Here is a 25,738-nt window from a genome sequence, read left to right as displayed (position 1 = left end):
TGTTATCAACAATATCATATAGCATTTTTATGCTTTGTTGGACTATGCCTTAGCCTATCAATCTAGAATGGCCATATTGCTCACTCTTTATCATCCTTTACTGCATTATTACTTAACTAGGAAGGAACCTTTTTTTTCACTTCCTACAATCATAATTTGCATCCTTAGTTGAAAGAGAACCTTTACTCAATCCCTCAATATCAATTCATAGCTAAAGTGGAGTGATCTCAACACTACCAATAACAACTTTTCATTTACTTATATAATTCTAGTTTAAGTATCATCATACCTTAGGTACTACTGCTCAGATACCTTCTCCGTGTACTTCAGTATCGAGCTGCTCGGATACCTTCTCCATGTACTTCAATACTGAGCTATTCACATTCTAAGTCCAAGCTTCGGTACCTTCTTTGTGTACTTCAGTACTGAGCTATTTATACTTACTTGCATATTCTTATCATTAATGACTAAGTTGCCCATACGCATTCCGTACTAACGCATCCTCATGATCATTGTAAAGCATAGCATAAACATAACATTAAAGTGAGATGTGTTGCTACATAACTATCTGAGAATAATTGTCATGAATAGCTTTCGGTAAACATGCATTGCTAAACATTCATAAGTTTTAGCAATTTACTTAAACCATTTAAAGTATTTAGAGTCACTCACAGTCTTTGGCAATCCTCATCATGTATGCTTACTATGCGTTTATCACCTAGCCAAATCCTTAGGCCTTAACTTGACTAGGCAGCAACTTCATTACCATGCGTCCATGCATTGTGTTAGGCGTTCAAGCCTCCTATGCGTCCAAGCCTTTAGCTCACGCCTATTGCCCATCGCATGGCCCATCGCATAGTAACCTTTGTGCCCATCGCTCGGCTTATGCACCCGTCTGGTGGCACATTGATGCATGCCCCATGCGTTCGTCCGATTTCACCCATCACTCGGCTTATGCGCCCATCTAGTGGCACATCAGCGCATGTCCCATGCGTTCATCCGATTGCGCCCATCATTCCAACGCAACCTTGCGCTTATGGCTTCAATATGCATTACATGGTCTGATGCTTCTCAGCGCATAGTTACACCAATTAAACCTTCAACACATGTGCTCATCATCCTTGTCAAGCCCTTAAAGCTGCTTGCTTGTTCAACCCAAGCAGCTGCCTGCTTGCCCAAGATTCAAGATTTAACTTTCAATCTTAATAACTAATTTTCCAAGTCTTTTCTCAAAAAATTTCCTTCTACAAACATTCTCTAAATTTTCTTAGCAAGCTTAACTTAAAATTTTAGCTCAGAATTCTTGATGGTTGTGCCGAAATCCTCAAATTATCAAGACTAGCCCAACTTACCCGAGAATTCGACCTTCAGTCGGATTCTTCATATTCCAACTTGATTCTGCTAGAATCTCCCACCGGCATATCAATCTCAGCAACTAGACATACTCAGAGTTTGAATGGCTCTGGAATTATTCCATTTGCCCGAGTGAATTTCTCCAAAACTTATGCTTGAAGTCAGGCTTCTCTTTTTAAACTAACAGCTGCATGTTCTCCTTTTAACATCAGGCTGCCACCTCATCCTTAAAGGATAATGTCAAACCTGAGTATGACAGCTGGCTTAGTTGATCAATCTTCAAGAAGATCTTTCCCTCTTGGCTATCAACGCAAGGGTCAGCTCCCAAGCCAACGCTTGTAACCACATGACCGCATACCTCCTTCTCAACGTATCGCCTGCTCTAGCTAAGGCATAGCTCACTTAGAGGCTTTTGTGCCCCTCCTTTGGTCGCATACTTCTAAGAAACGCATGTCCTAGCCCATGTATAGCTTTTATCATATCAACCATGCGTTAAGCCTTCCTCGTTTCGTAGCATAACTTCAGCATGCATCCCATACTCTATCGTGTAGCCCATCGTCTAGTACTACTGTCGCATAGCACCAACGCATAGGTCGCATAGCACCAATGCATTTGCCGCATAGCATCAACGCATAGGCTGCATAGTATCAACGCGTAGGCCGCATAGCATCAACGCATAGTGTAGCACAGTCGATTCCATCGCATCCATCGCGGCATACCATCACATAACACTGCCGCGTCCAACGTCGCATGCCTCCCTCATCGCATGCCATCCATCGACGCATGCCTCGCACCGCGTCATCATAAACTGCCAATGCATTTCCTTCGGTCACATGCCTTCGACTGCTTACCATCACATTAAAGCTTCCACTTATGCGTTCATCTTTAGTACCAACGCATAGCTTATCCTTGCTTTCAACACTTAGCCTCTACAAGCCTTAGTTGCTATACACGCAACCTCATGCGTCCACACTTCTCCATCAACGCATGCCTACACTTTGCTTCCATACTTAGCCAAATTTCCACTTGTTATATTATCTAAAACTTGCCCATCTAAGTATTTATAATACTTAGAATTTTCTTTCTCCATCTTCCTACTTTCTTTATCTTCTTTCATAATTTTACTTAACACGCTTGTTACTTACTTTTGTAGGAAAAATAGGGTACGGGGTTAACAATTAGTTGCTTATTTCGTTTTAGAAATAAATCCAATAAACTAAAAGATCCATGACTATTACATAAGTACTTGAACTTTATGTGGAGACGTAAGAGTGGATCAGGTTCGAGTGAATAGTAAAAACGATCTATAGTATACGAATAAGGTTGGGTGCCTTATTCTGGTAACACTATTGGATGCAGCCCACTCTGTAGTTATTACAATGAGTTGTAAAGTGCTACAAACGAAGTGATCCTGATTCGTTCATGTGGTGACATGAAGAGTGGGGGCGTCTTGTGCAATGAATTTTCATAAGATCGGACCAAGAAATAAGTCACTCTTACTTTATAATTTTGTTTAATGTTTAAGACTGACTATTTTATAGCGATGACCTAGGAAACTTGACCTTAATCTTGGGCTAACTATGAACTATTGTTTATTTAAGATTATCATTAGATTTACATAGGTGAGGGTTGGCTCAACAGCGCTGACTCAATAAGCTTCCCATTTCAGGGGTAGGATCGGCTAAATTGCTGGGGACACCAGCTTTCAAAGATAGTAGAGAGGTTGTTCCCTTAAGTACTGATTTCGAGTCTTGACCAAGAGGCCCACTCTCTCATTGGCCCGAGAGGGATTTTGTTTTTAATTGGATCACAAACAAATTGTTCATTAGAGGATCAGTGGAACTTAAGGAACGAAAGGTGATCTCGGGGGTATAATAGTCATTTGACTCAGCTATTATTACGAACAACCTGTGAAGGTTAACTTACTAACCATGGTTATATTGAGTGGACACAATATATCTATAGTGAATGGAGTGCAACTACTGGGCTTTAGTGGAGTTACCAAGTAGTTAACGAATGGGGGTTAATTCAGTGTAAAGAGTTTAGTTAATTAATCTCAGATCGTTAAAGCACATGATCTGTAGGTCCATTAGGTCCCCTTACTAGTTCACAAATGGAATAAGCCTTTGAATAGCGAGATGAGTTAATTTGAAATATTCAAATTTGGATTAAGGGAATTAGTAATTATATGCGATATGATTACATGTTTAATTATCGAATTAAACAAAATCAGAGAATCAATTAATATTTAAATGTGATTTAAATATTAATTTCAGGAATAAGGATTCATGGTGATGGAATTGGTGTTAAATTAATTTAATATTTGATATTAAATTAATAGAATTAATTAAATTGTTTAACTAATTATTAATTATTAATTTTATTAGAAAAAATAATTATTGAATTAGTTTTTATAAAATTAATAAAATTTCAGTTTTAATTAAAAATTAAAAGTAAATTTCAGTTTTATTTTGAAAATTAGTTTTAGAATGATAAAAAAAGAAAAAAAAATGGAAAAATGGAAAAATCCGAAAATGAGATTTTCCCACTATGATATTCAAGCACCTTAGCCATACCTCACTACATTTCCACCTAAAAAACTCAAGGTGGAGATAGTCATTTTTTATGCAATAAGATTGCATGTTGTGGCTGGATAAAAATACCCAGAATTGGAGTGGGAACATCATGCAAACACTTTGATTCTTGCTGAAGAAGTTTTGAGGTTGAAGAAGAGTCTTCAACAACAAGAAACATTGACCTTTTTCCTTAATTCCCTAAATTTCAGTTTATTTTGAGTCCCACAACACAATCTAAGGCTTCTAGAGGATAGTAGGGAAGCTATAGTGGTTTTTTACGACCAGAAGAGGGAGAATTGTAGCTGAATTTTGAGTTTGAAGTAGATCTTCAAATGTATGTTTGAAACCCTATTGTTATTTAATGAGCATGCTTAATTTTAAGCCAAAATCGATGAATTGAAATGCTTTATGATCCTATTTTCTTCCATTATATGTCTTTTTAAGCTAATAATTGGTATCAGAGTATCATTTAAGCATTAAATTTGAGTTAATTTTAGCTTGGTGGGTGTTTTTCATAAGTTGTATGAAAATGGTGAATTGATATGGTTTTTCTGAGTTTTGGCATTAAATTCTCTTCAAATATGTTGTAATTCTTGTAATTGGTTCTTGATTGATGGGCCTTAATGTTTGCTTAAGAATCTATAATTTGATCGGAGTCATTGGAGTTAAAATTAGGATGCAATTGAAGAAAGAAGCAGCAAAGGCCAACAACAGAAAACTAAAGTTCCAGCCATTGCCTCGCAGCATTGTGACGCTATGCTTGGAGCATCACAACATTGTTTGTCGTTCCAGCCTAGAATTGTGAAGAACATCCCATGGCATTGCAACGTTAGGATGCAGCATTGCGACGTTGTTCATCCCAGTCCCACATGCATGCGCAAGCCCAAACTGGTGGTCCAAGTGAACCGGTCTAGTCGGTTCGGGTTAAGAAGGTCCGGTTCGACCTGATTAAGCCCATTTCAGCCCAATTTTAAGCATTGAAGGTTCAATTCAAGGCGGTTCGAGCGGTCCAAAAGTGTTTTGGAGCAATTTTTTTTTTAAAAAAAAAATAAGCCTTTGTTTGCTTGAAAATGCCAAAACTAAATCATATTAGTTTGTGTTTAATTATTTATGCATGTGATGTATGTTATAATTATATAAATCTTGTATGTGCATATAGTATGCCATGTAGATTTAAAATCTCACCATAGGAAGCATGTTACATGCATTGAAAGTATGTTATAAGGTATTATAATATATAGTATGCATGTTTAGGGTTTTAATTGTTTTTATATATGTGATATATTAAATCATGAGATATCTGATATATATTATGAATGCAAAGCATGTCCAAAGTTTTATAAGTTGTTAATAAAATTGGATTAGACATTAAAATCCATAACAAAAATAAGCTGCAAGCTCACGTAGATTAATCACTTGTTTTAAAAGTTAAAATAGGTCGTTATCTTATAAAACTTTGGTTACAAACTCAACCGGTATATAATTCTATCTAAGGTTGGGGGTATTTAAATTGACGATCTATGGAACACCTCCTACCTGGAGATTGTGGCCAAATAATTGAGCGTTGTTAATTGGTTTTATAAACACACGTGAGTGGTGTAAGGTTTTAAAACTCGTTTATCACCTAGACATAGTAGGTTAAATCCAAATATAATCGCTATACTTGGATAAACACCTAGACTTACATTGTTTAATTAGCCAAAACAAAACTAAGTAAACATATATCCAAACGAATGTTTGAACACTTCAGTGGGAGTTTAATAACATATATGATATGTTGTTAGAACACTTCAGTGGGAATTTAATAACGTATAAGATATGTTATTAGAACGCTTTAGTGGAAGAATAATAACATATACGATATGTTGTTTTTTAAGCTCTCGTGTCCCTAAGAGTTCACATCGAGATTCATGTGCACTTCGTATCACCTTGGGAGTGACCTCCATTCAAAAAGTGTTTGTATGAATTGATATTAAGGTAAATAGGGGAATTAGTTCACAATAAAATCAACTACGCGATATTTTGATTTTAATTCTCACGTTCCTAAAAAATTCACATCGTGAGTTTTATGCGACACTTCGTGTCACCCTAGGAGTGACCTCCATTCGGAAAGTGCCACATGAGTCAATATCAAGGTGAATAAAGGGGAAGTTGTTCATTGTAAAATCAAATATATGATATATTGATTTCAACTCTCACGTCCTTAGAAAGTTCACACCGTGAGATCCATGCAACGCTTCATGGCGATTATACCTCGATTGCTCTATACGGAAAGTATTTGCATGGGATCAAGATCAAGGGGAATGGGAGAAGTAGTTTATAGTAAGTGGGTAAAGGATATATGTCAACGCATCCTGTGGTCTCTTCTGTTAGTTTGGACCGTAAGATTCCTATATTGCTCCTGCTGGTTAGCTTTAAGCGGCTTTTGCTAGTGGTTTAACGACAGCTATCCCTTTGGAAGGTTGTAACATAGGATTCAGAACAATTCAAACTCCAAAAATGGATAGGATTTCTTAGGTCCATTCCCAACCTTGACTCTCCAATTTGGTAGCATCATTAGGGCCGACCTCTAAGGTATGAAAATGGAGGGTTACAATTACAGAATTACTAAGTGTTAGTAAGTTTTAACCAAAAACGGTAACTAAATGACCATAGGAATAAGAGTTATTTGGAGATAGTATTTAGTCAAGAACGTCTTGTTTTAGTGAAGGAGTTTTCTACTACCCTCGATAGCACTTATTCTGACTCACTATAGTATCGTTGCAAAAATAATGAATTTTGGGTACATTATTAATTTGCAACATGATTGGACTTAAAAGCAATTCACTAATAGAGAATTTGTTTATATTTTCAGAATGACTAGTTCTTTAATACAATTGTTGGCTTCGGATAAATTAAATGGAGACAATTATGCTACATGAAAATCAAATTTGAACACAATAATGATGATAGACGATTTAAGGTTCGTTTTGACAGAGGAATGTCCTCCCATCCCTAGCTCAAATGCAAACCAAACTGTTTGGGAAGCATACGACAAATGGCCGAAGGCGAATGAGAAAGCCTATGCCTATATTCTTGCTAGCATATCTGATGTTCTAGCTAAGAAACAAGAAAGCATGTATATTGCCAAAGAGATTATGGAATCTCTACGTGAGATGTTTGGACAAATGTTCTTCTTCCTGAGACATGATGTTATCAAATATGTTTACAACTATCGAATGAAAGAAGGAACCTCTGTTAGAGATTGTGTCCTGGACATGATGGTCCATTTAAATGTGGCAGCGGTAAATGAAGCTGTCATAGACAAGAGGAGCCAAGTCAGTTTTATTCTAGAATCTCTTCTGAAGAGCTTCTTGCAATTTCGCACCAATGCGTTAATGAACAAGATAGAATACAACTTGACTACACTTCTCAACGAGCTACGAGCTTTTCAGTCCCTTTTGAGTGTTGTTAACTGGTTTTACGAGCAATACATGAGTGATGTGAGGTTTTAAAACCGGTTTATCACCTAGACATCGTAAGTTAAATCCAATTATAAACGTTATACTTGGATAAACACCTAAACTTAGGTTGTTTAATTAGCCGAAACAAACCTATGAATCGAGTACCCTGTTTAATCGTTAGAACACTTCAGTGAAAATCGAATGACGTATATGATATGTTAGAACACCTTAGTGGGAGATCAATGAACATATATGATATGATTATTTTAGCTCTCACATCTCTAAGAGTTCACGATCGAAATTCATGTGGCACTTCGTGTCGATTATACCTCGACTGCTTCATTCGGAAAGTGTTACTTGAATTGAGATTTTGGTGAAAGGGAAAGTTGTTTTGTGATGTTTTGATTTTAAAATTTTCACGTTCTCAAGATGTTCACACCAAAAGGTTCATACGGCACTTCGTGTTGATTATACCTCGATTGCTCCATTTGGAAAGTGTTTGTATGAATTGATCATGGTAAATGAGGGGAAGTTGTTCAATGAAAAATCAAATATACGATATATTGATTTTAATTCTCACGTTCCTAGATAATTCCCACCATGAGATCCGTACAACACATCGCGTCGATTATACCTCGACTGTTCCATTCAGAAAATGTTTGTCACATGGTCAAGACCAAAGAAAATGGAGGAAGTAGTTCATAGTAAATGGGTGAAGGATATGTGTCAACATATCCTATGATCTCTTCTGTTAGTTTGAACTGTGAGATTCCTATGTTGCGTCCGCTTGTCATCTTTAAGTCGGCCTTGCTAGTTGTTTAACGACAGTTATGGATAGGATTTCTAAAGTCGATTTTAACTTTGGGAGCATCATTGGGATCGGATTTCTGAGGTCTAAAAACAATAGGTTACACTTACAGAATTACTAAACATTTAATAACTTCTGACCAAAAACGGTAGCTAAATAACTACCAAAATATGAGTTATTCTAGAGATAGTATTTAGTCAAGAATGTTTTGCTATAGTATCGTTACAAAAATAATCTTGGGTATATTATTACTTTGCTAAAACTTGATTGGGATTAAAAGCAATTCACTTATAAAATTTGTTTATATATTTCAAAATGACAAGTTCATTAATACAATTATTAGCGTCTGATAAACTAATTGGGGATAATTATGCAACTTGGAAATCAAACTTGAATACTATACTGGTGATAGACGATTTACAGTTCGTCTTAACAGAGGATTGTCCTCCCATTCCAAGCTCTAACGTAAATCAAACTGTTTAGGACACGTACGATAGATGGATCAGGGCGAATGACAAAGCCCATGCCTATATCCTTACCAGCATATTTGATGTTTTGGCCAAAAAACATGAGGATACAGGTACTGCCAAAGAGATTATGGAATCTTTACGAGGGATGTTCGGATAATCATCCTTCTCCCTAAGGCATGATGCTATTAAGTACGTTTACAAATGCCATATGAAAGAGAAGGCCTTTGTTCGTGAACATGTCCTGGACATGATGGTCCAATTCAATGTGGCGAAAATAAATAGAGTTGTCGTTGACGAGAGAAGTCAAGTTGGTTTTATTCTAGAATCTCTTTAAAGAGTTTTCTGTAGTTCTACACGAATGCGCTTATGAATAAAATCAAATACAACTTGACTACTCTTTTGAATGAGCTATAGGCTTACAAGATAATGATGAAAACTAAAGGTCTGGAACCGAAAGTACATGTTACTACCGCTGAGAAGAGAGGAACGTCCTCCAAAAATCTTGATGTTATTTCCTCTTCATAGAGTAAGAGTATTCCTTTAAGAAGAGCAAAGGGAAAGGGAAGAAGAAAACCGCTGGGAGAAAAGACAAGGCTAACGCTGCAGACAAAGGAAAGTGTTTCCATTGCGACGAGGAAGGGCACTGAAAGAGAAACTGCCCTCAGTACCTTGCTAGAAAAAGATCAGAGAAAGCAAAACAAGCAAACTAGTTCCTGAAGATTGCTAGCTGCCCTCAGATTGACCAATGGGAGATGTTGCTGTTTTAAGATAATCTTACCTGCTTTTGTTATCTTGTAAAAGAACAAATTGTATATGTTTTTGTTTTAAATGAAATGTTCATTAGCAAAAATTATGTTTGTTCTATCGCATAGCAACTTCTGTTAAGAATCAACCTAGTTAAAAGCCATTTACAAATATTCAGATATTTAAAACGGTTAGAAATCAATTACGGCAAGTAGTTATTTAACCTAAGTGATAAGTTTACAACACTTGAAATGTTCCAGAGTGTACGAAACTTGTTAGGTAAAATAAGACTGAAATACTTCGATTAGATCAAAGTATGGAAAGTTTAAGATTTCTAGGTCTATTTGATAGAACTTGAAATTCAGTGACAAACTTTCTAATGGCCTTAAATTGTTTTCTCAACATCATTCCAATTATTGGAATATTGTTCAAGTTCACCTTGTATTATTCGTTTCCATAAAAACTTGCATAAATCAATAAAAGTTATTGAATTAACACTGTAAACAAGAGTTGTTTAGATAGGTCAGATGTATCTTACTCAAAGAGTTGAGAGTACCACGATGTAGTGGGAGGAAAGTATGACTTCCTAGTCGTTATTGAGAAACAAGTGTTGTGAGAATAAGATACATTCCCCATATAGTTTAATAAGAAGTCTATTGTACACTAACACGTTTATAACGATCCTTTCGGCTAAAGTGTTTGAGAATCACCCAGTAAGACTAGAAATACTAGGTTAATAACCTAGGTCAAGTGAGAGAAAATCAGTTATGAGATACTGTATGATAAACCATGGGTATGTGGTGCCCTAGTTTATTGTATTTCTTTGTACAACTCAGAAACTCAGTCTTATATATTCGGATATATAAGTTACCACTGAAGTTTTAGTCCAAGTGGGAGTTTGTTAGGTTTTTTGTCCTAAAACTCGTGGTTTGTAAACAATAAAACTTATTCTGAAACTTTTTGTATTAAAATAAGGCGTTGAACCTGGTTAATGTCTTCGTTTTGGCTTGCCCCCTCGGGTGTCATGCGGGCATCCAACCTCGGTTGTGTGCCATATTCAACTCAACTCTTGTCTTAGCTAAATTTAGTTTGCACCAGACAAAGGAGTTGTTATTATACGTTGATTCAAGTCACCTACTTTCGTTTTGGCTTACATGCACGGGTGTCATGCGAAATATCAAACTACAGGTAGGTACCTTTCACAACTTAACTCTTATCAACTTGGGTTTCCCCTTTTATGTTGACAGTGGAGTTTTTTTTTTTTTTTTTTGAAACATTGTCGCAATATTTATATTAAACGCATTTGCTCGGACTGATCCCACCCCTAAATTTAAAGAGTGGTAGGGTCCTTGCTAAAAAGCTAAAGATAAACTCGTTCAGAAATGCGGTAAAAGAGGTTTGAGCAAAGATTTGCACATAATAAAACTTGAGATTGTCGAACTTTGAAGAAGCTACTAAAGCTAGGTGAGTCATGCAACGTTTAGCTAGTGGATTTAGTGAATTTTATATAAGTATCATCATGGATGCTAATTTACCAACACAAAAGAAGGCAGACTGGCAAAAGAGGATTTTAAAAGGATAATAAGAAAAGAATGATACGATCAGACTGTCGATTGCGTTAATAACTTAGAGTTCATGTAGAAGAAATAGCCATGCGTTGAATGATGGAGAGGAATCTTCTTTCAAAACAACACACCTGAGGAAATTATTATCACACCAAAAAGGAGCGATCGCAACACCACATTCAAGAAAAGCAACCACAAATCCAAAAAAAAATAATTAAATAAATAAACTAAAGAAGTTAACTAGGAAAGAAAAGTAAAGATAGAGTAGAAGACATCCCTAGAGAAATTGGAGTGAAGTCACCACAAGGACTCTTCCATGCAGGGGATCGAACTCGCCTGCTTATGTCAAGGAACTCATTGTCTCAACCATCAGAGCTTCCAACATTCAATGGCTACATGATGGTTACCATGCTTCTAAGACTTCTTCTAGCTCATGCGACAGATAGCCTTTCAATCTCAGGGTCAATAATGAAGGGTGCAACACCTTCACTCAAATATCATTTGCAACTTGGTTGCATAAGCCACAATACGCCTAAGATCAAAAGGGGGCCTGGGAAGACACAAAACTTAAACAAATCATCAGATGCCAAGTCCGTGGCGACGGTGCCAAAAACTTGGTAGAGGAAAATGTGTGTTCTTATGATATGCGTTGATGGTCATGCGTTAATATAAAGAATAAACATTATGCGTTAATCGTGTATGCGTGACCATGCATCCTGTCACAAGTTTTCTTGCTCTCTCGCTAAGTATAACGAGAACACAAGTTTCTCGGGATGATCCAAGGTCAAACATGGGGACTTGCAACTAAAGGATGCTTGTAAAGTAATGTGTTTGAGGCGATGAATAAAAATAGAAAGAAAGAAGCTGATTGTTATGCGTTACTCCTACTCCTAGCTAAATAGACTGAACAATTGAAGTTTGACTGTGAGAATTGATATAGATGCGGCAACTGTTAATGCATAATAAGATTCATGGAGAAATAGAGTTGTGGAGGAGGAAAATTCACCGAGTCATTAAGTTTGGTCGCATAGGTAATCCCAAATCACCACACTAACGCATCACACACCTCTCGATGGTCAGCCACATGCTTATATCTCTATAACGCATCGTTGCGTTGAGCATAAGACTATTCCTATCTCTAGGAACACTGCTTACTTTGCTTAGTGAGTTCCACTACTTACCCTCTTGGGCAGTTAGTTATAGCTACTTAGTTTATAGACAAGCATTACGATAGCCTCGCACTAAGCAAAGAGGATTGACTCACTATACTCGCGCAACACACACCTCTTGGTGGTTTGTTACATATGTCATATCTCTAAACCGCATGATTGAGTATGCGATAACTCTTACGATCAACACTTAATTCATTGTGAAAAAAGCAAAAGATGGTAAAATAGAAGAAAATGATGAAAATGGTGTTGAAAGAACTAAAAAGATGCATTGGTTACAAAATATATTAATGTCTTAAGCCAAAATGTAATACAACACAGAGGTGAGAAGAAAGATGGAAGGCTAGATGTAGGCAATCTCTTGCTTCCATCAGATACATGTTAAGGCTATTGTTGGTGGAATGGATGAATGGTGAAGTAGTCTCTCTCGAGCTCTATCTCTGGTGAAGCTTCGGTCGCCACTCGGAGGAGGATGTGGAAGTGAAGAACTCTCAAAGTCTTTCTACTCATGTTCTTGTCTGTGATCACAAGAGTCTGCTCAAGGCAGAGTCCTGGATGCTTTGAATTTGGGCTCTAAAGCTCTATTTATAGAGCTCAAATGCTAACAGCATTGGTAATCTCGCACTGAATCCTTGCAATTCTTGTCGCGGTAAGTGAAATGTCATCATCATCTTATCTCTTTGATATTCCCAAGGTATGGGTTCATAATTGTTTCTTCTGGAGTATCAATGCATTCCATCCACTTTGCGATCATTTTCTCATCATGGATATCGCTGTAGCTGTGACATTTCATACAACGAACTTGTCTTCATGAAGATCAACGCATGCAATCAACTTTACGATGGTTTGGGATCAACGCATGCAATTGATTCCTGCGACAACTACAAAAATAGATATTTTAATGCAAGATAACGCATGATATAAGGTTAGTGGGAATTTTTAGTGTTGATCAACGCAAGTTCATTTTTTCAAATGAATCCTTAGCAATATTAACGCATATTCTGCTCATCAACCCTCATAATTCTAAGTAAATGTTCCAATAGCTTGTATTTCTACAAGTTATTATGAGGTCGCGCCCAAGACAACACAAAGCTGAGCATGGATCTCACGTTGTGAACATAAAGGGACGTAGGAGAAAAACTTGATATAAATATCTCGTTTTGTACTTTTCCTCTCACTAAAAGTGTTCTACCGTATTTTAGTGTTATTTAACTTAGATACATCTGGTTAAGTCAATCTATCTAAGTCTATGCCTATTATAACTCTTATAAAAATGTCTTTATACTATTTTCTAGGTGAATTAAACCCTTTTATTAACCTAATGACATTACATGCTAATGTTAAACTATGATTAATTCAACTCAAGTTTCAGGTCAATTCCTAGGTAGGAGGTGTTCTGTAAACCATCAACTTAGATACCTCTAACCTAGACAATACCTAACCATAGAGTTCTTTTATAATCATGGTAATGTTTTTTCTACTTAGTTCATTGAAACTAAGTAAGAAATAATTTTAATCCTATTAGAATTAAAATGCTCGTAGGTCTAATTAATTTGAAACAATTTAAAATTAATTAATTGTCCTATGATCCTATGTTTGCATGGAATTCTTGATTATAGATTGATAGTTTCTAATCATTAATTTTAAAAATATTTTCAAATTTCAATGATTAGTCCTATAATCATGCTCTCTAAAGTTTAATTTAATTAACAATCATATTCTAATTAATTAAATAATCCATACAATATGCATTGCATGAAAAATATAACATTTATATTTATACTATGGATGTTTCATGCTCAGTACATCTTTGATTTTCATAATCTTATTAACATAACACTTCATATTAGAGCCAATCATGAAGATCGACCAAGCATGCTCAAGACATTCAATTAAATATAACTTTTATATTTAAACAATGTAATGTCATGCTTCATGCTTCATGCCTTATTAATTTCATTAATTTAAGATAACAATTACATGAAATTACTCATGAAATTAAATATATATCATGCATTAATACCATACATTATAATACTTATAATATATTAAAATGCATAAACATGCTTAACCTATGGTAAGATTTATCTAATGACATCTATAAAACATTTAAATAGCAAATGAACCAGTAATTTTGGCTCCTAAGATAAATAAAGAAATTAAATTACAATAATTATGCTAATGTCGCCCAGAACCGGACCAAACCAACTCGAACTGCTTCGAACCGAATCCCAAAAACACGAACCAAGCCAAAACAGCATAGAACAGGACCCAACCAGCTTGAACCGAACTGAACTAGGCTGAACCGGATCCAACATCCTGAACTAGGTCTCTGCTGACGTCATTTTGCTTCATATAATGTTGTTTCCCTTTTTTTCGATTTTCTTTTTTTTTTCAATTTCTCAACCTCTGTTCACCGGAATTCTACGAAATTGATCCCATTCTTCATCACCAAGGGTCCTAATTCTAGACACAGACTTATAAAGACTCAATTTACATAATTAAAATGCCCAAAAACACAAGGGCTTTTTACAATTGATCAAATAAAAAACATGTAAATCTAAGACCAAAAATACTGAAAACATTCATTTGCAATAAACATTCACAATGTAATTAATCCCACCAAAACCCAGTGAAAATTTCAAAATCCCAATTAATATATGAGAAGACTCTGATACCAATTGTAGGGATGAAAGCCCTATCGTGACGGAAAGCATAGAACCAAAACTTATTATTAATTTGGGATTTGTGAGAGTCCAATTCTCCAATTGGGATGTTAAAACACCACCAAAAGAGCAACCATTCTATCCTCTAAGAAACAAAAGAGGAGAGAAAGAGGAATTTTTCTTGAGAGAAGAAAAAAAGGCCAATTTTGTGAAGGATTTTTTTTTATTATTATGAAAACTAATTTTTTGATCAACCGAGATAGAGAGGGAGAGAAACATGGAACCATCCACGTTTTTAGATTACTTCTCTACGTGGAAATTATCTAATTAAGTAAATTAATTAAATTAATAAAGCATTAATTAGTCATTAATTAAATCTAATTTAATTAATGATTTCATTTAAATCATATTAAATGAAACATCTCTCATATAATTTATAGTTTTAATTCAATTAATTAAATTAAATTAAATAATTATTCAATTATTCAAATCAAATTAATATTGGCTTACATTTGAATCATATTCAATTGTATTTCTCTCATAATCTATAGTTTTAATGTGCATCAAATACACATTAATTTTAACTTATAGTTTCAATATGAATCCAATTCATTAATATTTGAACTCCTTCAAATATTTATTTCTCCCATAAATAATTTTAATCATATCCAAAAATCAATTTATATTATAGAACTTAATTAAAATATAAACTTTATATTATAATGTACCAGTGTACATTATATTATTTTCCTAAAGCATAGTTACCTTAATTCCCTATATGAGCTAGGAATGAGACCTCATGGACCAATAGATCAGAACCTCCAACATTATGAGATTAATTCATTAACTAATTAAACGATATTCGTTAACTGTGGTTACATCCACTAAAGAACCATCGTTGCACTCTTCTCACTATAGATATATTTCTGTGTCCATGGATATAGACCAATGACAACAAGTTAGCCCTTCATTAGTGTTCGTAATACTAGCTAGATCAAATTAACGTTTTACCCCTAGGTTACCTTTGTATCTTTTAAGTACTAGTGCTCCTCTAATGAATAACCTATTTTATGGTCCAACCATTAAATAGAAATTCCTCTAGAGCCAGTGAGAAGGTAGGACCCTTTATTCAAGTCTCGGAGATACCACTTAAGAGAACACTCATCTACTTACCCTAAAGTCGGGAATGAGTAAATTCCATCTCGTGAAATTATGTTCCCAGCTCCCCACTCTATCTTGTTCCCAAAATGGTAGGCTTATTAAGTCGGCGAACTGGTCATCCTCACCCATACAAATCAAAGGACAATCCCTCATGAATAAAAGTTCATAACTCACTCAGGATTAAGACTAAGTTGCCTAGGTCATCCTAGTGAAATAGAAACCTAACTAGTCATCAAAGTTATATCTAGTGGTTACTGGTTCATGACTCGGTCTTATACAAACTCATTGCATAGGATACCCTCACTCGCATGTCCCCCACACGAACGTGTTGGATCATTGCACTTGTATCAAATATAAAGTGGGTTGTATCCATAGTGTCACCAAGATAAGGTACCCAACCTTATCCATATACTACAGACCCTTTAGGCTGTATCTTGAACACTGATCCCCGTATGTATCCACATATAGTTCAAGACTCATGCAACAGTCCATGATGTTAATTTATTGGATTAGGTTTATTTAGGCAAGATAAATACAAGATAAACAATAACTATTTATTGTAATAAACATTAATAAAATTTTATTAATGATTGGTCGAATGTTACATTTATCTACGAGTTTTAGGACATAAAACCCAACAATGCTGAAGTATAATCTTGAGTAATATTAGGATTATGTCTTTTTTCTTTTTTTTTCTTCTTTTTTTTTTTTTTTGAGAATCACACATTGGAAAAACCAAGAAAAACTCACACTCCTTATAAAATAGATGGGCTACTTCTCTCATTACCAATTAGTTTTGAGATGGGATCTCATACTATCAAATATGGTATTAGAGTCCAAATCCCAAACGGGTATTGTTGGTCCAATAAGAAGAAATTGTGATCCAATCAAGAATGGTGAACCCAAAAGAGGCATCATCTTGAGGAAGAAGACTTACCCTCTTTATAAGATAGATAAGCTACTCCTATCATGTGACACCTCGTTCTAGATTTCTCCTCTAATGTCACACCCCGTTCTACATTTCTTCTCTAACTTAGAACGAAACGTGAAGATGTTAAACATCATTTATCTCTGTGAAATCTAACGTCCCAATGCCTAACATATCCTGTGCTCAAGATCAAAACCAGACATCCAAACATATCCTATGCTCAAGATCAAACTCAAACTTCCAAACCAATTTTCAAAAATAGTTTACATTCATTAACAAATTTTAAGAACTCGACTCAGTTTAAATCACAGTATTGTTTAAAAAGATTTACAAAACAATAGTAAGGATTATTTTTTAGCAAGAAGTTCATTAACATGTAACACACAAGTTTTATTTATCCTAAAATATTCTCAAATATGTGCACAAGCAATACAATAGATGTTTAACAACAGTAGTGGCGTTTGACAGCTCAGTAGGCACCATGAACTTGATCGCTACTTGGGGGGAATATAAAACATTGAAAACATGAGCTAAAGCCCATTGAGTGGTAATTTAATATGAGCATAAGTTATCTCTTTCTATAACATCAATAAAGTTTATCAAATCATTTAGTAAATCATTGGCAAAGTACAAAAGATTCAATAACATTTCAAACACGTGGTAGTAAAATAATGGCATGATCATATCACATAAAAACCACATCATAAAGCATTCAGGAGCTATCAAAAAAGCAGACGAACTCTGTACTCAAATACTTGTTTACAACAGCGGGTTATTCTGCGCAAGGAATGGCCCTTATGGTGTAAATCAAATAACAAGGTCATACATAAACACAGGGCTGCTTCAAGGCTAAACATAGATCCACACAGGCCCAAGTTACTTTGAACTTCCCAGTATACTCTGGCCACAATTGACCCCAGTAGTCCCTTGATAGCTTAGGTGGCACTACAGGCACAGGTTCCTCTGGACTTTCCGGTATACTCTGGCCACATCTAACCCTGGTAGTCCTCTGACTATCTGAGCAGTGCTACTAAAACACATTCAAGTAGCATGGGAAAAACAACCATCTCTCGGGTATACGAATTAGTTGTTTAAAACCACTTTCCAAAAAACTCAACATTCTTAAATCGACCATCAAGAGGTTTTCTTATAAAACCGTACAAATCAAGGTAAAGTAAAATCATGTTCTAAACCACATTTTTATAATTTTCGATCATATAAAATCTATGGGAATTCAGAAATCATGATTCAAATCATTTTTGAAATAATAATTAAGTAAAACAGATCATGCCAATACATTTCACAAATCATAACATACTATCATACTTATATATTTTTCATATCAAAGTACGTAAAATAAAACTACAAACAGTTCAAATATATAGTTCATAACAAAAACAATTGAAAATAAACCACTCACAGTTAATCGGCTTCTCCTTGGGTTTGTAGTTCCTTTGACTCTCGTTTAAACTAAAATTATATTGATATTGGTTATCCTCCACATGACCATAATCCAATTATTTGAAAATTAACCTTTAGATATAATCCATTTTCACTTAAACTTTCCCCAAAACCCTAATTTGATCCAATGTAAGGTTTACTTTATAATTTAGTACTTTAATCACTTTAAAAATTAATACAAGAACCCAAAAAAATAATCTCCAATAAGAATTAATTCCACATCAATTTTTCTTAAGCCTTAGTCTTGACAATTTTAGGGTTTCTCTTTCAATTTAACCCTAATTTTACTCAATTTAGGATTTACTCACAATTAAGTCCCTTTAATGACTTAAATTACCTTAGTTCCCCAAATTAATCCAATTTAAACTGAAAGTACCGTAATTATACCAATTAGGACTTAAATCGAGCTTGAGTACACTTAAATTTTCCCAAATCCTAATGCCATCCAATTTTAGAGTTTCACCTTACACTTTAATCCTTAAATTATCTTAAAATTAACTTAAGATTCCAAATTAATAAATTCTAAAGATCCAAGCATCTTATTGATATCCATTAGAACTTAAATTAAGGTTCGAAACACCTTAATTAATCTTAATTTTGTCCAATTTTATCTAATTTTCTCATTAACCTTAATTAGGGTTTACTTTAAATTAATCCCTTAATCAACTTCAAAGTTGGCTTAGGATCCCAAATTCTTCTAATCTTAGGTTTAAAGTTGTTGGGGTTGATGCCCTAAATCTCGTGGGTGAAAGAAATTAGATTCGCAATTTCCATGAGCAGCAGAAGAAAGATTATTCCAAATCACAATCATGAATGAACAATACATTTACAGTCGACTCCAAACAAGCGGTTATACAATTCATACAAAAATTACAACATGAAAAACTCTAATTAACAGAGAGAAAACTCTATGCATATTTGAAGATGCGTCTCCACGCTCCGTTGCGCGACCACTCAAACAACAGCAATCTCGAATGCTCGATCTATACGACCACAACACCTTAAAACACAGCACGAACACTTCACGCTCATCCTCAACGATCGCTTCGGCCACGAACTCCTCATCAACGGCACGAACGGCCTCCAGAAAACCTCGACGTTGTTGAGTTGAGTATAACACCACCAACAAGGCTACCTTGGTATTCTCGGTGTGAGAATCCAGAGGGTGGGCTCTATTCGGACTTGGTATGAGGTAGACGAAGGAGGAAACACCGATCGTGTACACGACTAGGCAAGTGGGAGATGGCGAAGACCTATCATATAGGTCGATGCCCAATCATTTAAATAAAGCTAAGCGATTGTCTAGCAAAAGCTATGTGATCGTTTAGCTCAGTCTGTCGTCTACAGACTCTACACGATCATTTACTTTGGGCAAGCGATCGTCTAGCAAAACTATGCGATCGTTTAGTAAATACTACATGATCTTTAGCTCGGCCAGTCGTCGTTTAGTAAATCTGTATTTACATGACGACTACGTGAGTTTCTTTTGCGCCGCGAGAGAAATATCCAAACTTTTTTAGAAAACTTTTCAATTGTTTGTTAAACATCATTTCAAAAAAGGAAAACCACTTTCCCTTTAAACTCACGGTTACCATGAATTCAATAACCACTCATTCACTTGGTTATTAAAGAAAAAGAATTAATTATCCAATAATTAATATTATTATAAATATAAATGATTACCAACTTATCATACTATATTTATAACCTATAGTTTTAATATTTCATCTCATGAAACATATAAACCATAGTTCTTTTTCTATTCCATGGTACTTAATGTAAATCTCATTTACATCAATCCTCTACTAGATGTATCTCATACATTATACCGATTATATCATATATAATCAAAATACCTCTTGTCAATTTGAATATTTCAAATCAACACCAAGAATTGATCCCCAACTGAATCCATTGCTACCAAGGAGACCTTATGGACCTATAGCTTGAAGCTCCAACAGTACATGAATAACAGACTAAACTCTTTAGTCAGAGGATCCCCCATTCGTTAACTACCAGGCACTCCACTAAAGACCGACAGTTGAACTCTCCTTACCACAGATATATTATGTGTCCATCTTAACCAATCAGCAGCGCGACAACCCTTCACAGATCGCTCATAAGTACAATTGGGCTAATAACCATTATGCCCCTGTAGTTACATCTATCTTCTTAAGTACCACTGATACCTCTAATGAATATAAGTCATAGTCCTACTATGACTGAGTCTTCTCTTCCAAGGAGAAACTGTGGCCACTATGTTCAAGCCCCGGAATCAGCCCTTAAGGGAGCAATCTCTCTACTTATCCCTACTTCGGGAAAAGAGTGAATTCCATCTTGTGGATTAAGTTCTCAGCTCCCAGATCAGACAAGTCCCCAAAAAGATAGGCATGATGAGTTGGCAATCTGGCCACTCTCACCCATACTAATCAAAGGACCGCCCTCAAAGGCAAGAGTTCCAAAAATACTTAGGATTGAGGTCATGTCACCTATGGTCGTTTAGGTGAGATGCAAGTCTCTAGTATCAACGGCATTATATACAGAGTCTAGTCATCTCATGGTCCAGGTCTTATACAAACTCTTTGTATAGGACACCCCCGCTCACACGTCTCCACATGAATGGTCAGGATCAACTATCTATAGTAGTTTACAACACTTGCAAACCTCTATAAAGCAGGCGTATCCGTAGTGTCACCAGGATCAGGTATCCTACGTTAATCCTTATACTACAAACCTATTTAGGTTATCACTTAACGCATGATCCACTTGTATATCACATATACGTGCTTAAGTTCACATAAGATAACCAGGGAGCTTTGTTTATTGGATATGAGTAAATGCCAGAATTAAATAACACTTATTTTATTCATTAAACAATGTGCATCTTTATAAAACAACGAGACTTCGGGAGAATTAGGACACCAATCCCAATAGTGAGGCCTATAGTTTTTAATTGTAATGTACAAATATTTTATTTATTTAATAAATATGAGATGTTTTATTTGACATTTAGTAGCATTAACCCACAAACCAATAAACTAACATCCAAGGTTATCTTTTGTAGCTTAAACATGTATATAGAGACATACAGGTGGATCATGCTTAAGTGATAACCTTAATGGTCTGTAGTACATGGATAAGGTTGGGTACCTTATCCTAGTGACACTACGAATACGACTCATTCTGTAGATATTACAATTGTTGTAAAGTGCTACAAATAATCTGATCCTGATCATTCATGTGGAGACATGTGAGCGAGGGTATTCTATACAAAGGGATTTTTATAAGTCTGGACCATGAAATGACTAGTCTCATTATATATCATCGTTCATAATAGAGACTTACATTTCACTAGGATGACCATAGGTGACATGACCTTAATCCTAAGTGAGTTATGAACTCTTGCCTGTGAAGGTAGTTCTTTGATTTGTATGGGTGAGAGTGGTCAGATCGTGACTCAATAAGCCTACCATTTTGGGGATTCGTCTAATTAGGGAGTTGGGAACACAAGTACACAAGATGGAATTTACTCCTTCCCTAACGTCTGGGTAAGTAGATAAATTACTTCCTTAAGGGCTGATTGCGGGACTTGAACAATGTGGCGCCATACCTTCTCCTGGCCAAGAGGGGTTTGGTCATAATTAGACTATGACTTATTGTTCATTAGAGGGATTAGTGGTACTTAAAGAGTTAGATGTAACTACAGAGGTAAAACGGTAATTTTAGCCCAGTTGTACATACAAGCAATTTGTGAAGGGTCATTGCACTATTGACTAGTTATATCCAATAGACACAGAAATATACCTGTCGTGCGAAGAGTGCAGCTGTCGGTCTTTAGTGGAACGATCGACAATTAATGGATGTTGAAAATTTCGGAGTTTAATTAATTATTCAAGTACCATTAGAGCTTCAATCTATAGGTCCATAAGGTCCCCTCTATAGCTCAACAGGGATTATTAAGAATCAATTTTGGATTAATTTGAATTGTTCAAATTAATTGAGGGAATTAATTATATGTGATATAATTAACTTAACTTAATTGTATATGATATAATTAATATAATGTATTTGATACATTATAATATAAATTTTATTTGAGAGGTAATAAATATTTGAATATGATTCAAATGTTAATTATGTGAATTAGATTCATATAATCAAATTTAGTGTAAATGGGATTTATATTAAATATCATGCATTAATGAGAGAATCAAAACTATAGATTATATTGTATTTGATACAATATAAAACTATAGGTCATGTTTTTTATATAGTATAATATATATATATATATATATATAAGCTAGTTATATAATATATTTATTTTAGTTAAAATTAATTTTATTTTTATTTTTATTTTTATTTTTATTTTAAAGGGAGGGAAATAACTTCCCTCCCCTTAATTCTCTCTTGGTTGATCGTGAAGAGTGAAGGATGTTTTTTTGGAGATATTCTTCTTCACAAAAGAATTGAGAGAGATACATACAGTTCTATGTTTTTTTTCTACGATCTCTCTGCAATTTTCCAAATTCACTCTCTTCTCCTCTCATTCTCTCCCTCTTCCAAAAATCATAGAGCCCATACCTCCTGTGATTCTCAACCCTGCAGAGAATACAGAGGTCTCACTTGTGGTGGTGATCATTTTGGATCATGACTGTTCGTAATCGAAGAGGAGGCTTTCATGAAGAAGTTTTTAGTTTCTTCAAGGGTATGTAATTCTTAACCTTTCTTCTTCCTCTTTTTTCTTGCATGCTGTAAATTCTTTATTAATGCATAATTGTAAGTATTGTAATTTATTATTCTATGAAAATAAAATTTGGGTTGATCCCCGCTTCTGCTACAAACTTCACAGTCCTTCAATTAGTATCAGAGAGGTAGTATTTTGTCTAAATTTCTTTTAATTTTCCAGAATTGATTTTATAGTTGTATGGTAGGTTTGCATTCTGTAAAAATTGTTCATATGATGAATGAATTTATGAATGTTTGTAATTTTTTAATGTTTACGAGATTGAACTTTGGATTTAACTCTTTAATTTTACAAATTGGTTTGTAATGGCCCTTTGGTTTTTGGCATTAAATGCGATAGAGTAAGTAATTTTTTAGTCTTTATCGTTCGTGAGTATTTCGGTGGATTTCTAGAGAAAACTAGGCCAAATTCGAAGAAGGAACGACGAATTCCACAACTGTACAGTGCCTACTATACAGTAGCATTACAACGTTGTGCCCTAGTGTTGCAACATTGTGAACTACGAATAGAAAAAAATTCATAGTGTTGCAATGCTCCGAGACGGAAAGAATTTTTTGGTTCGTGCGTGGTTCAATTCGAGTTGCAGTTGGTTTGCGTCCAATTTGCTTGATTCAAGCGGTTCGGAGCTAGTTTGGGTGCTGGACAGTTCGATTCATGTAGTTCAAGACCCAGTTCACTTGTTTTGAACTGGTTGACTATTATTTTTGTGGTAGTTAGTTGTTTTTAATTAATTACATTAATATAAGTGTTATATTAATTTAATTAATTATTTAGTTATCCAATCCCGACCCAAGAATCTTTGTTTAAATTATGCATATGACGTATGATTTAATTAATATATTTATATGTCATAATATATGTCATATAGTAAAATCCCACCATAGGTTATGCATTATTCATGCATCATTTATATTATAAATGTTATAATATTAGTTGCATGATTTAATTTTATAGCATGCTCATGCATTATATAATATAAATGTTATAATGTATGTTTGCATGCATTAATAACATAGTCATGCAATATTTATATTATAAGTGTTATAGTATATTGTTAAATATATGGATGTATGTATGTTATTAATTATTTCATTACTTTAGTATATAAATGCTTTGTATGTTAAGTAATAAAATGGAGTTGTATAAAGCAAGTCACTATATTAGGTTATTTTATAATTTTTATAATTTACCTAAGTACGCTTTAACATGCAATAATTGGTTTTAGTTTATTCATTTCTTTTATAAAAATTACAATTAAAAAAATTAGAAATTAAAATCAATAATACAGAATTGCATGCAAACCTTAGGTTAAAATCATTTTTTTTAAATAGTTTTAAAACATGATTCACATAGATCTAAGATCACATTTCTAATGAGATTAAAAATAAGTTTAATGAGATTAAATTGCTTTTAATTAAAAAATTAAATTTGTAGTAAATGTAATCATAAGGAACCTTTTGTCTAAGGCTAATTCTGTTTAGGCTGGATATTTAAGCTGACAAAAACGGAACATCCCTACCTGGAAACTGACCTAAAAATGTCAATTAGATAGATTTGTTACAAGCATGCAATTATTGATGAAGGTTTATTAAAGTGTTTAATGAACATTAATCAAAGTTGTTTAACTATCCAAAGTAAGTGTTACTTTTGGGCAAATTTAAACAGACACTTAGTAAAATAATTAGTCGTATTTTTCTAAGTTAAATTAATCTTAGGTAAAACACTTAGTGGGAGGAAAATGGGGTATATGATACTTCATATTTCCTTTTTCACATATCTCCCTATAAGTTCACACCATGAGATCTATACTCAGCCTTGAGACATCTTTGCTTGTGTCCCCTTACGGGTGGTGTTTGTATAGGTCAATACCAAGGTGAATGGAGAGAGTGTTTATAATAAGTGGGAGCAGGACATGTGTCAACACATCTCTTAGTCTCTCTCATTAGTTTATAGTAATTTTCATGCTCGGCCTCGAGGCACTTTTGCTTGTGTCCCCCTATGGATAACATTTTCATGACTTTTTACTCAAACTCCAAAAATGGATAGAATTACTTTAATTTTTTCCCCAATTGATTTTTCCTTACGGTTGGCTCATTGAGGCGGAATTCTAGAATCTAAAATAAAGGCTTACACTTGGTTGAGATGGTGACTGATATTTACAGTAACAAGGAGTTATTCTATATATTGGTTGAGATGGTTTCATTTTAGTGAAGGGGTACATAATTACCTTACGGTGGCTTTTACCTGCCCCACTGTAACATCATTGCAAAATAGATATTACATAGGGTACATTATATTATTTAGCTACATTTAATTGGTTTTTCAAATGGGTAATGCCTAAATAATAATTTAAATAGATTTTACGTTTCAACAAAATTTATAATGACTTCCACAACACTAAATTTACTCACCGCCGACAAACTTACCAGTAAAAATTACACAACATGGAAAAACACAATTAACACAATATTAATCATCAATTACTTGAGATTTGTCCTTATAGAGGATTGATATTTCTTGTAAAAGACTATCTTTACCATGATAAAACCCTAAATTCTATCACAATTGTTTGCTTAAAATGGTTATTTTTGTAGGTAAACTCTAATCCCGACTCAACAAAGCTATTTTGGAAGATTTGGAGCTAATT

Source organism: Benincasa hispida, chromosome 2 (assembly GCF_027475165.1).
Source record: "Benincasa hispida cultivar pf3 chromosome 2, pf3_genome.v1.1, whole genome shotgun sequence".
Taxonomy (NCBI): domain Eukaryota; kingdom Viridiplantae; phylum Streptophyta; class Magnoliopsida; order Cucurbitales; family Cucurbitaceae; genus Benincasa; species Benincasa hispida.
The sequence above is the reverse complement of the archived record's forward strand: the minus strand, read 5'-3'. Positions refer to the sequence as shown.